This window comes from Galeopterus variegatus, unplaced genomic scaffold (assembly GCF_000696425.1).
Source record: "Galeopterus variegatus unplaced genomic scaffold, G_variegatus-3.0.2 Scaffold4135, whole genome shotgun sequence".
Classification (NCBI taxonomy): domain Eukaryota; kingdom Metazoa; phylum Chordata; class Mammalia; order Dermoptera; family Cynocephalidae; genus Galeopterus; species Galeopterus variegatus.
Genome location: NW_007730246.1, coordinates 98,714 through 114,754, shown reverse-complemented (window position 1 = coordinate 114,754; position 16,041 = coordinate 98,714). Strand labels below are relative to the sequence as shown.

General features: G+C 41.8%; 1 long non-coding RNA gene across 1 annotated transcript in view; it reads left to right on the top strand.

Moving 5' to 3' along the window:
* Positions 1-14,605, top strand: part of LOC103602423 — a 73,532-nt gene extending 58,927 nt beyond the window's left edge. The window contains exon 2 of the long non-coding RNA XR_551529.1: positions 13,642-14,605. This is a non-coding gene — a long non-coding RNA (uncharacterized LOC103602423). The remainder of the gene's footprint in view (positions 1-13,641) is intronic.
* Positions 14,606-16,041: the final 1,436 nt, after the last annotated feature.

Sequence of the window (16,041 nt, the reverse complement as noted above, 5' to 3'; positions counted from 1 at the left end):
CAATGCAGCTGCCTCTCTCAGGCTGGAGGCAGCGCCCTCTGCAGGAGCTCAGAAAGTCCAGTCCTGAGAAGGGATGGTGCTGCCCAGGGTTGGGTGGGCTGGGCCCTGACAGCAGCCCCCTAGAAGATGACCCGATCACCAGGCTTGGGTCCAGTGGGCCTAGCCTAGAACTGTCCAGTGCAGTGAGGGTGCACCCTGGAGCCTGCTCCCCTTGCTGCACCTATTCCCCTCACCGGGTTTAACTGTCCAGTGTTCACCTGCCACTTCCTGCACACTGGCTGATGATATGACCTGTTTCCCATCTTCACCCCAACCTGTCTGGCCCAGAGACTATGGTCCTTTCTTGAACTGCTCTGACCCTTCTTTTACTCATCCTGCCAGAACCTCGGAGCATAATACCCACCCCCCAACATCACCATATACCTGTCTTGTCCACTTTCAAACTTGGTTGCTGAGTGCTATGGGGGAGATGCCACTGGGCCATGAGTGGTGACCAAGGGCACCACAGGCGGCCAGGATTGCCTATGGCCATGTCTCCAGACTCAGCTGGCTCTCGGGACCATCAGCCCTGCAATCTCCTCCTTTCCACTGTAGCAGCCATGGCATGGCGCTCTCCACCGCACACATCCTTCCCTTTCTCTCCTGTCTGCCCTCCGCTCCCGATGTTGACCGAACAAGCAGGGAGCAGAGTCTCCGGAGGGCACTGCAGAGATCTTGGGGCTGACAGAGGCCCCTCAGGCTCACGGGTCCCGGGGGAGCTCCTGCCTTGGCCCCACCACATCCAGCTTGTTCTTCCCCAACCCTTCACACCCACCCCAGGCCTGCTCCATCCACATGCATCCCCGAGTCACCTGTCCCATCTGTCACTCCAGCCCCACCTCTTCCAGTCTCCTCCCCTCTCTCCATCCTGTGACCACTGTGGGGACAGACTGCAGGCTGGGTTGCTGCCCACCATGCCCCAAATTCCCTCCCAGCACCAGACCAAGGAGTCAGGTCGCCTTCATCTGCAATCTCTGCATGCCTCCATGGCATTCGTGTACAATATATATTAAGGAATACTATGCAGCTATTAAAATCACATTTTAAAAAACATTGAATGGCATGAATAAGTGCTCATATTAAGTGAAAAAGTAACTGCGAATGTAGGATGATCCTGTGGTTGAAAAAACTCTATATCTAAATTTAGAAGAAAGTATAGGGATATGTTGAGTGATAGTTTTTAAATCTTCTATAATGTTTTATTGTTCATATGCTCAGGTGAACTCCATCAATATGTTTTGGTTTGCTATTGTATTTCCTTTAACCCAGAAACATATAGCTGTGATTTAGGCCAGGTATTCTCAACACATTTCCTACCCATGCCCTGCTGGTCCTGGGAGGCAGCGACCTTGTCTTTATTTTCTGCCTGGAAATACAGGGCCCAATTCAGGTGCTCCACAAATACTCCCTGAAATACTGCACTTGGAAAGAGGCCTTTCCCCCCGTAATATGGAATGAGAAGCAGACACTTCCACTAGAAGGCATCCTAAAAACATCGAATCTCACAGAATCTGGATTTGATCTAACGGTAAACCTGTGAAGATGTCTTAAATTTGAAAATTGGCTTTTGCTGACAGAACCACGGAGCCCCGAAGCATTCATGCCACTTCTCTTTCAGCCACTAGAGGGAAGTGTGTGACTGCTTGTGACAATAACTTTGCCCCACTATGACAGTTTTACAAACTAGCTTTCTTCAGAACGTTTTATAACCCTACAGAATTTTTTAAAGAAATATTTACTTGCTTTTATTCTTCAATTTCACTTGAAATCTAATGAAAATTTCTTACAAGAAACAAATATAAGGTTATCCGCTAACTGAAAGATGTGTCTTATTACACATGAAGACGTGTAAAATTATAAATGAAGGAATGAAGTTGGGTCTTAAGCAAACACCATATGAAAAGAACTAAGCCAAGTTCAAACACCTAAATTTTAGAGCTAAAATTAAAACTGCTAGAAGAAAATATAAGGGATGTGACTTCGTGACCTTGGATTTGGCATTGGTTTTAATAATAAAAAAAAAATCAGGGCCGGCCCGGTGGCGCACTGCGCTAGTGCGCCGCTTGGGAAGCGCAGAGGCGCTCCCGCCGAGGGTTCGGATCCCACATACGGACCGGTTCCCGCTCACTGGCTGAGCGAGGCGCGGGGGCAACGCCGAAGGTTGCGATCCCGTTGCCGGTCCTGGTCCGGTATGGGGGCGACACTGAGGGTTGCGATCCGTTGCCGGACACGGAAAAAGACAAAAAAAAAAAAAAAAATCAAACAGATAAATAGGATGACATCAAACTTCGAACCTTTGTGCATCAAAGTACACTATTGAGAATGAAGAAACAACTAACAGGATGGTGGCAAATACTGACAAATGATGACTATGATGAGGGTCTCGTACCCAGAATATAAAAACAACTCTAACAACTCAATAACAAAAACACAAACAATCAAACCAAAAGAGACCTTGAATAGATATTTCTCCAAATAAGACATGCAAATGGCCAAAAAGCACATGAAAGATGATCAACATAATTAGATATTAGAGAAATGCAAATCAAAACACAATGAGATACTACTCCATACCTACTAGACTGGCTATACTTCAACAACAACAATAACGAACCATAAAATAGCAACTGTTGGCAAATAAGTGGAGAAATTAGAAGCCATATACATTCCTGGGGGTAATGAAAAACTGAATAACTATTGAGGAAAACAATCTGGCAGTTCCTCCAAAAGTTAAGGCCATCTTTTCACCACTGATGCTTCTAGGTCCCCTCATCAAAAATTAGTTGACTGTATATGCTTAAGTTTATTTCTATGTTCCCTATTCTGTTCCATTAGTCTTTGTGTTTGTTTATATGTGGTACCATACTGCTTTGATTACTATAGCTTTGTAATATAATTTGAAACTAGGGAGTGTGATGCCTTTAACTCTTTTTTGTTTTGCTTTTTCTCAAAATTGTTTGATCTATCAGTATTTTTTTGTTCCATATGAATTTTAGAGTTTTTTTCTATTTCTGTGAAGAATGTCATTGTAGTTTTTAGAGATTGATTTGAATCTGTATACTGCTTTAGACAACATAGACATTTCAACAATATTAATTCTTCCCATTCATGCACATGAGATATTTTTCCATTCATTTGTTTCTTCTTTATTTCTTTCATCAGTGTTTTACAGTTTTCAGAATATGTATCTTTCATCTTTTTGGGTAAATTTATTCCTAAATAATTTATTCATGTTGATGTTATCATAGATGGCATTGTTTTCTTTTTTTAAAATTATTTCTTGAATAGATCATTATTGATGTACAGAAATACAACTGATTTTGGATGTTGATTTTGTTTCCTTCAGCTCTTCTGAATTCATTTATTAGTTCTAACAGACTTGTTGTGGACTTTTAAAAGTTTTCTACGTGTAGGATCATGTCATCTGCAAATGCGGACAATCTTACTTCTTCCTTTCTGATTAAGGTGGCTGTCATTTATTTTTCTTGCCTGATTTATTTTATTAGTACTTCCAGTACTATGTAGAATATAAATGGCAAGAGTGGGCATTCTTAACTCATGCTGGATTTAGAAGAAAACTTTTCAGTTCCCCCATTGATTTTTTAATTTATTGATTTATTATGAATATTCATGAGATACAAAGCTACTTATCACCCCTCATGCCCATGATGTGAGGGCCAGATTCATGTTGGGGCATACTCACCCCCCATTGATTTTGATGTCAGCTGTGAGCTTTTCCTAAATGGCCTTTATTATGTTGAGGAAGTAGCTGTCTATACTTAAACTGTTGAGAGATTTTTTTAAAGAAAGATGGTGAACATTTTCATGTTCTTCTTGCATAAAAGGATGATCACGTAGTTTTTATTTCTTATTATGTTAATGTGATGTATCACATTGATTGGTTTGTATATGTTAAGTGAACCTTGCATTCCAGGGATAAATTCCACTTGATCATGATGTGTAAGTTTTTGATGTGTTGTTTGGTTTGGTTTGGTAGTATTTTATATAGAATTTTGGCATCTATGTTTATCAGAGATATTGGCCTTTAATTTTGGGTTTTTTTTCTTATTTTATCTTTGGTTTTGGTTTAAAGGTGATGCTGGTTGTGTAAGGAGGTTGGAAATATCAACTCTAGATCTATTTCTGAAAGAGCTTAAGAAATATTGGTATTGATTCTTGTTTAAATGTTTGGTAGAATTCAGCTATGAATCCATCTGGGCCTGGGATTTTCTTTATTAGGAGGTTTTTAATTGATACTTCCATATGTTTTAGGCACAGCACATTGGTGACTCGACTCTGGGACACCAGACATCCCAGTAGCCCAAGCTCTGGGGACAGGGTGCAGTGACAGAAAGGGCCCAGGAATGGTGGTGCACAGCTCTGGCACAGGCCCTGGGGGAAGGAACAGCACAGCAGTGACACCAGGCCCTGGTGGGCACCACAGCAACACAGGCTCCAGGGGGCAGGGCTCTGTCCCCAGCAAGATTCTATTAGGGGATTTTAGTGTCTGTGGAGGCAGGAACATTGATATGATCTTGGCAGAGATTTAACTGTGGAGAAATGCTTGGGTTTATATAGTGCAGAGATTTCCCCCTTTTTGTTTCCCCAAAAAGGAGGTTAAATGCAAGCAGTTAATGACTACAAAAGCCATCACATTTATCAAATACAGTTGACCCTTGAACAACACAAGTTTGAACTGTGCAGGTCCACTTACATGTGTATTTTTTTTTTCAATATATATACAGCTGGCCCTTCATATCCATGGGTTCCACAACCATGGATTCAACCAACCGCAAGACAAAAGTACATTATGCACAGGATGAAGAACCCGAAGATACGGAGGGCCGAATTTTCTTATCTGTGGGTTCCACAGGGCTGATTGTGTGACTAGAGCATCCACGGATTTTGGTATACATGGGGGTTGGGGTCTGGAACCAACCCTCACAGATACTGAGGGACGATTATTATTATATCAAATGAGAAAACACAGTATGCTGAAATCAAAAGCATCGTGATGCAAATATATTACAGAAGTGCACGCAAATTATCAGTGTGGGATGATATTTCCAAGCAGAAATAAATGATAAAGCTCTTCATGGAAAACTTTTGACAGTTTATAGAGCAGCATGATTATCAAGTGGCCTATTCCTTCTTGTTAAATTTAGGATCTTTAGATGGAGAACACCCCTTCAATGATTAGGACAGACACAAGATGGATATAAAGATTTTATTAGGGGGGTACATGGCATTCCCAGAGGACACACTCACATAGGGAACTTGTGGGGTTGGAGCATGAACTTGAGGCACTTGCCTTTATTAGAGTCCATAGTGAGAAACTTGAGCATCAACGGAGCAGAGTAGCAATAGGACAGTCTACAGCAAGCAGGCATGAAATCTGAAACAAAGTGATGTGAAAACTTATTCCCACTGGGAGGTTTTATCTTGAAAACCTTTTGGCTCCATGGGATGTATGTGTTTGGGTTGAAAGCTATCTGGACTCCACTAGAGGAACAAAAATGGGAACTTATCATTTAAGCTAGAAGGCCAGACACAAAATGAACATGGAGGCTGCATATTTGCCATAGACTTCAACACAGTCTATCCTGTGCTGCCTCGGCAACAATGTTGTGGGACTTGCATAGCTGAACCCTTAAAGGTCAGAGGACTGGATGTCTGTAGTAGCCATTTCAGGAGGCATTTTGTTAACTTTAGGAGGATCAATTCTCCAATGAAGAGACAGATGGTGGTGTGATGTGAAAGCCAGTTTGGAGCCACGGTTTTCAGCTGTATAGGTCTATGCAGTAACAAGATCAAACTGTTGGCCCAAAGTTCATGTGAAGGTATTATTGGAGACTTGGGTAAAGTTGTGAAACATTTGCACCTGTTTGGCCCTGGCTCTCAGATTAGTTTGTATCTGGTTGGAGTTATTTATAAACATGCAGCAGGTTGTTCTTGAGATGGTACAGACTCTTCCCTCCTTGGCCAAAAAATAATCTAATCAAGATGATTGCCTAATACCATTTGGGTCAGAGATTGATGAAATTGTTGCAGTAGACTGAGGCTGGGCTGTAGCAGGTTTACAGTTCAAGTACAGTGGCCATATAGTTTGGTTGAATGGGTATGAGGGCCAAGAGCTATTGGTGATGGGGCATAATAGTACCAGGGTGGTCTCAAAGGCCACTGCAAAGTGACTAGATGAGGAGCAGTTAGAATAGAATGCTGGTGGGGCATACAGGCAGAGAGAGGCGTGGGGAAGGAGGGTCCGTGTTCAATGCAGTTGGGTGAAGTTAAGTGCATCAGTGAGGTGGGCTAGCAGAGTGGGATAGAGGTGAGTGGAGGGCATGGCAGGCCCAGCACTGTCTATACCTCATGGCTCTGGTTCCAGCCTCAGCCCATTTAGTGAAGATATTGTCTGTATCAGTGGACGGAAGATGAGGGGATGATGGGGTGGCACTTGTCAGGTAAGGAGAAAGGCCAGCATGGTATGGGGAGGACGAATGTGTTTGGTGGCAGAGGGGAGAAATGGGGGAGTGGGGAAGAATGTGGTAAGTGAGGTGGTGGTGACAATAGTTATCCCTGCAAAGATCAAAATGTCTCAACCTTGAGAGGACACAACATTCAGTTCGGCTCATTGGTGGAGGCATGGTCAGATGGGGAATGGATAGGCCGCTTGGGGCCCCTGTGAGGTTTTGGGTAAGGCGCCTGGCAGGCGTCAGAAGGCCGATAGGGAGTGTTGCCAACAGCAGGGTAAGACAAGGGACTGTGGAGCAAACAAGGTGTGAGCTCAGCAAAATGCCCTTCTGAAGGGTTGACATCAGGACCTCAGAAAGGCAGGTTTTGAGTTCTGTAGCCAAGTCCTGGAAGGGATTCTCAGTCATTAGTTGTGTTGTCTTTCTAGATACCATCAGGTTTACAGGTTTGGGTCTAATAGGGTGGAGTTGTCTCACATCATCTTGGGCTGGGGCAATGTCATCTGAGGTGTTATGGGAGGCCAGTCAATTAGCAGGTGTTGTTCCCAGGTGGCTATCCATGCTGAAAAAAAGGTTATGACTTATATGGAGCCCTAGTGCATATATTTGTGATGCTGTGTAGAATAGAGTAAGATTTTATATTTATTAGCCCTATTGCTTGTTTTACACATAACTAATATCTCCTTGAGATCTGCTGGCACATATCTTGTGCAGGAATGTGTATCTCTTGATCTATCTGTATTCCATCCATAGCCTATAGATCTTTTGGTCTATATCAAAAGATATAGACATATCTTTAGATATAGATATAGATATATCATATATAAATATATGGCATATCCCTGGGTTGAGGTTATCTTGTCTAGATTTTTTTCCTACAGTTTAGGGCTTGACCCATGAGAATGTATATAGTAGTACATAAGATAGCATGGTGTAGAAGAGGACATCCTGTCGGTCACCTTCCAGTTGTTAGTATCCTTTAGCCTTGTAGAGGGGGTTATTGTGAGCAGCCTAGACATTGTTTTCCAGAGAGCCATTTGTAGTAGAGAGTGTTCAGGATAGATGGTGGGCCAGGCATAGTCCCTCAAGGACTACCTTTTGGTAAAGGTATAGGCCTCAATTGGGTGTGGAAGTTTGAATGAATTCCATCTAGTTCTAGCAAGAATCAGTGGTCGGGATCTAATGCTGAACCCATGACCCAAAGGTCTAGAAAACAAGCCCGAGCCAAACAGAACAGCAACACCTTTCAGTTTCGGTTGACTTTGCCATGGGAGGTGCCATATGGATATTTATTTGTGGTTGAACTGCCTGTTTTACCAACCACGCATCCTTTTGTGTTGCCTTTTTCGGGGAGATTCCTGGGCCCCTAAAGTAATGGTGTATACTCCCAGGCAGGATCATCTCTGGATGTGACTAGCATCACCAAGAGGAGGTTTTCCTGTCCTTTCTCAGAGATCCACACAGTACCACTAACAGGTCCTGGGGCAATTATTTCCACCTCCTGGGGTGATTTAGAAGAAAAAATTAGTAACCAGTATTTGTACTCAGAACATACCATGAGAGCTGGGGGATGAGTCAGCTTCCAGATCCATACACTGTCAGCTCTCTGTATCTGTGGTTTCTACATCCACAGATCCAACCAAGTGTAGGTCAAAAATATTTTTTTTAATTAAAAATAACAATACACCACTGTATAACAACTGTTTACCTAGCATTTACATTATGTTAAGTATTTTAAGTAATGTAGAGATGATTTAAAGTATTCAGGAGGATGTGTGTAGGTTATATGTAAATACTATGGCATTTATATAATGGACTTGAGCATTCATTGATTTTGGCATCCACGGGGGCGCCTGGAACCAATCCCCTGTGGATACTGAGGGACATATGACGGTAATCTGAATAAGCATGATTCCACAGTAGCATTGTTGCTGTCTGGTTTCATAGGCTGTTTGTTATTAATGGTTCATACTTCACAATCCTTCCTCAATCAGGTTGTCAATAAGAAGTTGTCAAGATGACTGAGAAATTGTAATAGCAAGGAGATCATTTACCCAGAGAGGTGATGTGTATTATGTCTCCCTGAATGTGGAAGAAAGTGGGGTTGCTACGAATGACCAATAAAGGCAGGGCTGGACCCCTTGTAGGGGCATGTAGAAAATTGATATGGCAGGTGTAGTGCTCGAGGGCCAGCGTTTGTGGCAGGAGTTGGTTTGTTAGAAAACCATTTTTCTTCTAGCAATTTTCAAAGATGCTCCTTTAGAAGACCATTGTGTCCTTCCATGAGAACTGCTACCTGTGAGTGGGAGGTGTTATGAAATTTTCAAAGGATATTTCGTGATAATATCCATTGCTGAAGGGTATTAGAAGTAAAGTGTGCACCTTGGCCTGAGTTAGGTTTGCCTGGTGGACCAAAGGGCACCAGAATATGGTTAGTAAAAAATTGTGTTACCTGGTTGGCTGTGGCTCTTTGGGTCAGAGCATCCCTGAAATGTACCCAAAGTTGTTATGGAGTGCTAAAGCCTCCTGCAACAGGTGGTAACAGTCAAATAAAATGTATTGGCCAGTGTGCAAAGGAGAAATCCCCCCTTGAGAAGTGGCTCTATCGTGGCAGTTTTTATTGGCACGACTTAGCACAGGAAAAAGCACAGGAAAAATAATTTGGGCATTAGAACTTGCTTACAGAAGCAGAAAATTCGAATATTAATTTTGAGTCATTGACCAGATCCTGCTGTTACTGAAATCATGTTATATGTGGTACAGTTCAAAATCACAGCCACATATCAGATAAGAATCCCCTCTTCTTTCCAACGGGGGAAAGGAAAAGGGATCATTTTGAAATATGCCAGTGTATTATGTATGTTCCTTTTAAGAAGACCTGCCCTCAGGAGAAACTATCTAACCAGAACCTAACCTGCTGGGCTTCCATCAGAGCCTAAGTGAACAGGGGAAAAGGAAATACCCAGCTCCAGTCAGCTCCAGCCAGCTCCAGCCCTCCACATGAAGGAAAAGGAGCACTCAGCTCCAGCCCCCTGTACTCGTCCTGTCCCACCTAAGGGAGAGCGGCAATGAGAAGACTTGTGAATGTCCCAGGGCAGAGACACAGCCTCACTAGAAGCCTGAGGCTTAATCATAGGCTAGAGGGGCTTCCCCTCGCCCACACCACTTTACTAAAGCTGTATTTATAGCACTTTCTGTTACTCAGTACATCACACAAGGCTATCAAAAAAAAATTACAAGGCATAGAGAAGACCAAAAAGTTCAAAGAGACGAGCAAGCACCAGAACCGGGTTCGGTATGACAGGGATGTTGAAATTATCAGATGAAGAACCTAACACAACTGTAAGGAATATGTTGAGAACTGGTGGATAAAGTATACAGCATGCAAGAACAGACGGACCATGTAAGCAGAGAAGTGGACATTTTCAGGAAGAAAAAATAGAAACGCTAGAGATGAAAGACATTGTAACAGAAATGAATGCTTTTGATAGGCTCATCAGTGTGCTGGACAGAGCTGAGGAAAAAGCTCTAAGGATGAAGGTATCTCCTTAAGCACTTCCAAAAATGATAAGCAAAGTGAAAAAAGACCAGAAAACCACCAGATGAGAATATGCAAGAACCATGGGGCAACTGCAAAAATGTGCATGTAATGAGAATACCAGAGGGGAAGACAGAAAGCAACAGAGGAAAGATTGGAGATGATGACGACTGAGAGTTTCCTCAAATTAATGTCACACACTCAGCCACAGATTCAGGAAGGTCAGACAGCACCAGGCAGGATAAGTGTCAAAACAACAATTAAACTCCCCCCCCCAACCAAGAAACCACACATCACTACCTCTAGTCATGTTAGATTTAAACTATACAAAATTGAAGATAAATTAAAAATCCTGAAAGAAGTCAGGAAAAAACAACTTACCTCTAGAGAAGCAAAGATGAGAGCTACGTGTGACTTCTCTCTGAGAAGCCATGCATGCAAGATGAGACTGGAGTAAAATATTTAAAGTGCTGAGAGGAAAAAGCCCACCAGCCTAGAAATCTACTCTGGAACTACCCTTCAAAAGTGAAAAAGAAGGAGAGATGTTCTTACACAAGCAAAAGTTTTGAGGGAATCTGTTGCCAGTATACCTGTCTTGCAAGAAGTGTCTTAAAAAGTCGCTTAGAGTGGAGGAAAATAATATGTCAGAATCTTATATCTCTGTAAAGAAAAGAAAACATAAAAGAAGGAATAAGTTAAAGTAAAAACTTTTTTTTTGTCCTTCATTGGTCTAGTAGAACATCCTGTTCAAAATAAAAATGGCAACAATGTATTATAGATATGCTTACATGTATGTATATATACTGCTGCATGCTTATGTATAAATAAAATAAATTTATAACTAAAATGAATGTATAAATGAATGTAATGAATAAATGATACGAGGGACATACGGAGGAATTAGGATTCTTTTATTGTTATAAGGTACTCACACTACCCACGAAGCACTATAATGTTATTTTAAAAAAGGACTTGGAATAGTTGTAAATGTATATTGAAAACTCTGGGCAACTACTAAAAAAGCAAAAAATAAAACAAACACACAAACAAAAACCAAGTATAACCGACGTGCTAAGAGTGAAGAGGAAACAACGGAATCATATAAAATGTTCAACTGAAATCACGAAAGCCAGAGAAAGAGCGGAGGATAAAAATAAGACCAAAGGCAAAAAACTGAAACAGTAACAAAGACGGTAGATATTAATTCAAACTGTATCAATAATCACTTTGAACATCAGTGGTCAAAATGCACCAATTAAAAGACAGAGATGATTAGAGCGAATCAAAAAATGAGAACCAATTATGTGTTGTCCACAAGAAACCGACTTTAAATACAAAAACACATAAGGATTGAAGGTAAATGAATGGAGAAAGATTTACCATGCTAACACTAATAAAAAGAAAACAGGAGTAGCTGCATTCATTTTAGACAGAACAGACTACAGAGCAATGAAAGTTATAAGGGATAAAGAGGGACAGAACATCATGATGAAGGGTCAATTCTCCAAGAAGACATAACAATCCTTCATGTGTAAGTGCCTAACAGAGCATCAAACTATATCCCCAGAGAGTCACACTGGACAATGGTGCCCATGCAATTGTCGTCTAGGTGGGGAGGCAGATTCCTGGTGCTTCCTGCTCTGCCATGTTCCAGTGACCCATCACTTTTGCAGCTGTGATCGCTCTTCTGCGACCTGTTCCCCGTGCACTAGGTATTTCCACCCTAGAGAAACAGAGCTCCTGTGTAGAGTTTCCTCCCTCTTTTAATTGGTGCATTTTGACCACTGATGTTCAAAGTGATTATTGATACAGTTTGAATTAATATCTACCGTCTTTTTTACTGTTTCAGTTTTTTGCCTTTGGTCTTATTTTTATCCTCCGCTCTGTCTCTGGCTTTCGTGGTTTCAGTTGAACATTTTATATGATTCCGTTGTTTCCTCTTCACTCTTAGCACAATTGATTCCAATTTTCTATCCAAACACACACCTCTGTGAACATTTCCTATTTCGGTGAAGGACACTCACCACACACAGATGCTCACGGAGGATTCCCTGTCCTCATCTTGACTCTTCTCTTCTCTCGCGCCCACAGGCTTCAGCGAGTCTCGTGGTCTCTGCCTGCAGAGCAGATCCTGGACCTGACCCCATCTCTCCATCTCCACCTCCACTGCTCCCCCAGGTCCAGCCGTCACCATCCTCAGCCTCAAGTCACTGTCACAGTCTCCCAGCTGGTCTCTTCACTTTACCCTTTTCCCACATGGCAGATTCTGACCTTTGAATTTGAAATTGAAATTGAACTGTTTATTATGGTGACAGAACTCTCTATCACCTGTCCCCTGGTGGTCTTTACCCCCCTCTCTGGCCATGATTCACTGTGTTCAGGCCACTGAGCTGGCCCCTGGATTGTCCTCATATCCAGCACAGTCATGCCCACTTCAGGGACATCATCAGCTCTGCCCCCTCACCCTTCGGAGCTTTTCACCAGGTGTCCTCACTGCTCAGGTGACTCGCCCTCAGAGAGGCCTTCCCTGACTCCTCCTACCGAGAAAGCCCCTTGTTCCCACATCCGTCAACCCCCCCCATTTGTCTATTTATATTTCTGCATAGAACATGCCTCCTGAGGTACTAGGTCTTCTATTTAATATTAATGTTTAGTGTCTGCCTTTCCTCCCTAGAATGTGTGCAACTCAATCACTGGGACTTTCTGTCTCGTAGTCATTGCTGATTTCACACTAAAGCACAGCTTTGCTTCAATTTTGAGGAGAAGTCGTTTACGTTCTTGTGATGCTGTCACTGTCATTTATCTCATGTGGCCACCCCACTTAATCTAAGTGTCACTGGTTTATTATCTTCTACTATAACAATACCCAGTTTGTGCTCATTGTCCTATGGGGCCATATCATTTGTAACTAAAGGTCCTCACCGTGGACATCCCAGGTTTATGATGTGGGAGAGAAAGCCCTTGAGACTGTCCTCAGCTTTCCACTGAGGAATGGTCTTTGGTGAGAGAGAGAGGTGAGGGGCAGCAAAGTGGAGATGTCCCCAGATTGTTCAAGGGGGATTTCTACCTGGTTAGAAAACTCTCACTGCGGTATTCTTGCAGTGAAAGAAAACAATCTCCCACAATTTATCAATTTTGAATTTTAAAAAATTATTTAGCCATTATTATGTTGGAATATAAATAATATACATTTTTCCCCCTGCATAGTATTTAACTACATCCCAGAGAAGATCTATTATCTTCTCTTTTCTTCAATGAGTACATACTTTGGCAAATAAATTGTTCTACTTGTGATGTAAGACCGTGGGGATTGCAACCCAGAGAAACGCATTGTTATTGAGTACTAAAAGTCTTTAAGCTGCATATATTCTCAAATGTTAATTAAATTTTTATTTACAGCATAAAATATAAATTATTCACTTATAAGATTAATATAAATAATATTTACAAAACATTATCTTAAAAAATGTAGTCGGATGAAATTTTGATTTGAGTGAAAGATTATTCTGTTAATTACAGAGTTTTCTCACTGCTAGTGAGAGAGAATCAAACTTTCTTTGAAGATAAAGTCCCACATTTCTTGTCATATTCTAGGAAGTCCAACAGTCTTTAGATTTGGAGGAATCAACCGATGAAGCTGACTGCTGTGTCCAGCATGTGCAAGGGGAGGAATTTCAGCTCAGCGAGGGCTCCCCTGGATCCACCGGCCTCATCAACCCTCAGATGGACTTCAGGAATGGGGAATGCAGCCTGGCAGCTTGGATGGCCTGAGTGGAGGGGAGGGGACAGCTCAGCCACAAAACCCAGTTCTTGGCTCTTGGCCTCTTGGCAGGTTTGGAAAAGCTCCTTGTGAGTGGTGGTTCCCATGACATCTCCTAGGGACTGAAGCATGCCATTGTCTGTTCTTGTCTGTAGAGTTTGGATCTCTCTTCCTTTAGTTCCTGAACCCGGGAAGTTAATTCCTTTATCAGCATCAAGTTGGTCCCCTTCACACTTTTGTAACCATCTATAAGGCTGGGTATATTTAAAGAATCCTTCTCTTGTCTGGGGTTCTATGAAGATGACTCAGTCTCTCCATACTGCTTTTCATCTGCACTAAGCTTGTCAATAAGTTGGCATTTTTCCTGAATCTGAGCAGCCAGTGTTTCTGCAAGCTGCTTTTCTTGTCTTCGAACAGACTGAAGAAGTCTGGGTAAAAATAAAAGACCCACCAATAAGTTGATAACAGGTGGACGTGCCAGTGTCTCCCACTGCAGGCTGTGGAAAGTGAGCTGTGGACTCAGGCCATCAATCAATAGCTCCACCACCACCTCTCTTAGCTTCTTGAAGGTCAGCCCAAAGCCAAACTCCACAGAGGATCGCAGCCCCTCCATGGCACTGCAGCTACCGCAGGGCTCTGTCCCATAACTGTGGATCTGGCAGCCACGACAAACCCAGGAAACCCCTCAACATTCCACCAGGAACTCAACCAATAACAGGGAGCCTGGACTAGTAACCTATACGATCGGGCTGAAGGAGGGTTGGGAGATTAGTAAATAAAATGGGTTTGTCTCTGTTATTGTCTCGTGATCATTCTTCTTTACCTGCTTTTTATCAATATAAAATTAAAATATTGTGAAATGTGCTCATCTTAAGTGTAAGAATTGAAAAGTTCTCTAAAACTCTCCTCCCTTTGTCCTGCAATCCTATCAATGTACGGATTATATGCATTAAGACAGAAAACACCCCCAGTAACTTTTCAATGACACCCTGACCATGTGAAACTTCAGCTTTGGTTTCTATTAACATACATCAATTTGGTCTAAACATCATAGAAATGGAATAACACAATATACACTTCGATCTCTGCCTTTTTTGCTCAAACTAACATTTTTGAAATCTATTCCTGTTTTTGTGTGGATAAGCGGTTTACCTACTTATGTTTGAGTGACACAATGATGACATTACATGAATATAACACAAAATATTTTATTGACATGCATTTAGGTTGCTTCAAATGTTGAGTATTGTAAATAAAGATATTGTGGATATTCATGCACATATTCTTTTTCTTTTTCTTTTTTTTTTTTTTTTTTTTACATATCCTTTTTATAAACATGAGTTTTCATTTCTCCTGAGAGAAGAAGTGCTGAATTGGTGTATGCTAAATACATTTTTTGGAACAGCTTTATGAAGCCATAATTTACATGTCTGAAAATTTGCCCATTAGATACACAACTTACTAAGTTTAAAAAATTCTACAGAGTTGTAGAGCCAACACAATCCCATTTTAGAACATTTCTGTTACTCCAAACAGATGTCTCTAACTTTACTCTTGTGGCTGCATTTGACACCGTCCATCTCTCTTCTTGAAATCCTTGCACTACTTTGCTTCCAGCTCATTACATTCTACAGGTTATCCTCTTCATGATCACACCGGTTAGTCCATTTGTTTTCTGTTTTTGGTTTCTATTTTTCTCCAACCTCTCACCACTAGTTTTGACCCAGGAGTTGGTTTTTGAACCTCTGTATTTATTTACACATTCTGAACCTTTCCATTCAGTCCAGAGCCACACCAGCTTCCACAACATCCTCATGTCAACATCTTATACGCCAAAATCAAACTATAGACTCCCTCCACTGAACCCACTCTCCCTCAGTCCCCCTTTTCTGTGAAAGTAGCTCTATCCTGACAGGTGTTGATGCTCATGCTCTGTGGTTTTTCTGGATTGCTCCTTTTCTCTTTTCTTATTCCATCCCCAGCTTCAGAATAGGTCTGCATTTGATTGCTTCTCTGCCTCCACCTATTCCACCTGTTTAGGGCTAACATCATCTCTTGACAGGACAACTGTGGTGCCTCCTAACCAAGCTCCTTCTCCGGCCCTCACCCTTGGAGTCTGGGGTTCTGCCAAAAGGAGCTCAGAAATTACCACTCCATACTAAGAAAATATAAACAGATGAAAAATCAACAACTCTTTTTAGATTTATAAAATAATTAAGGTCACAGGGCAAACT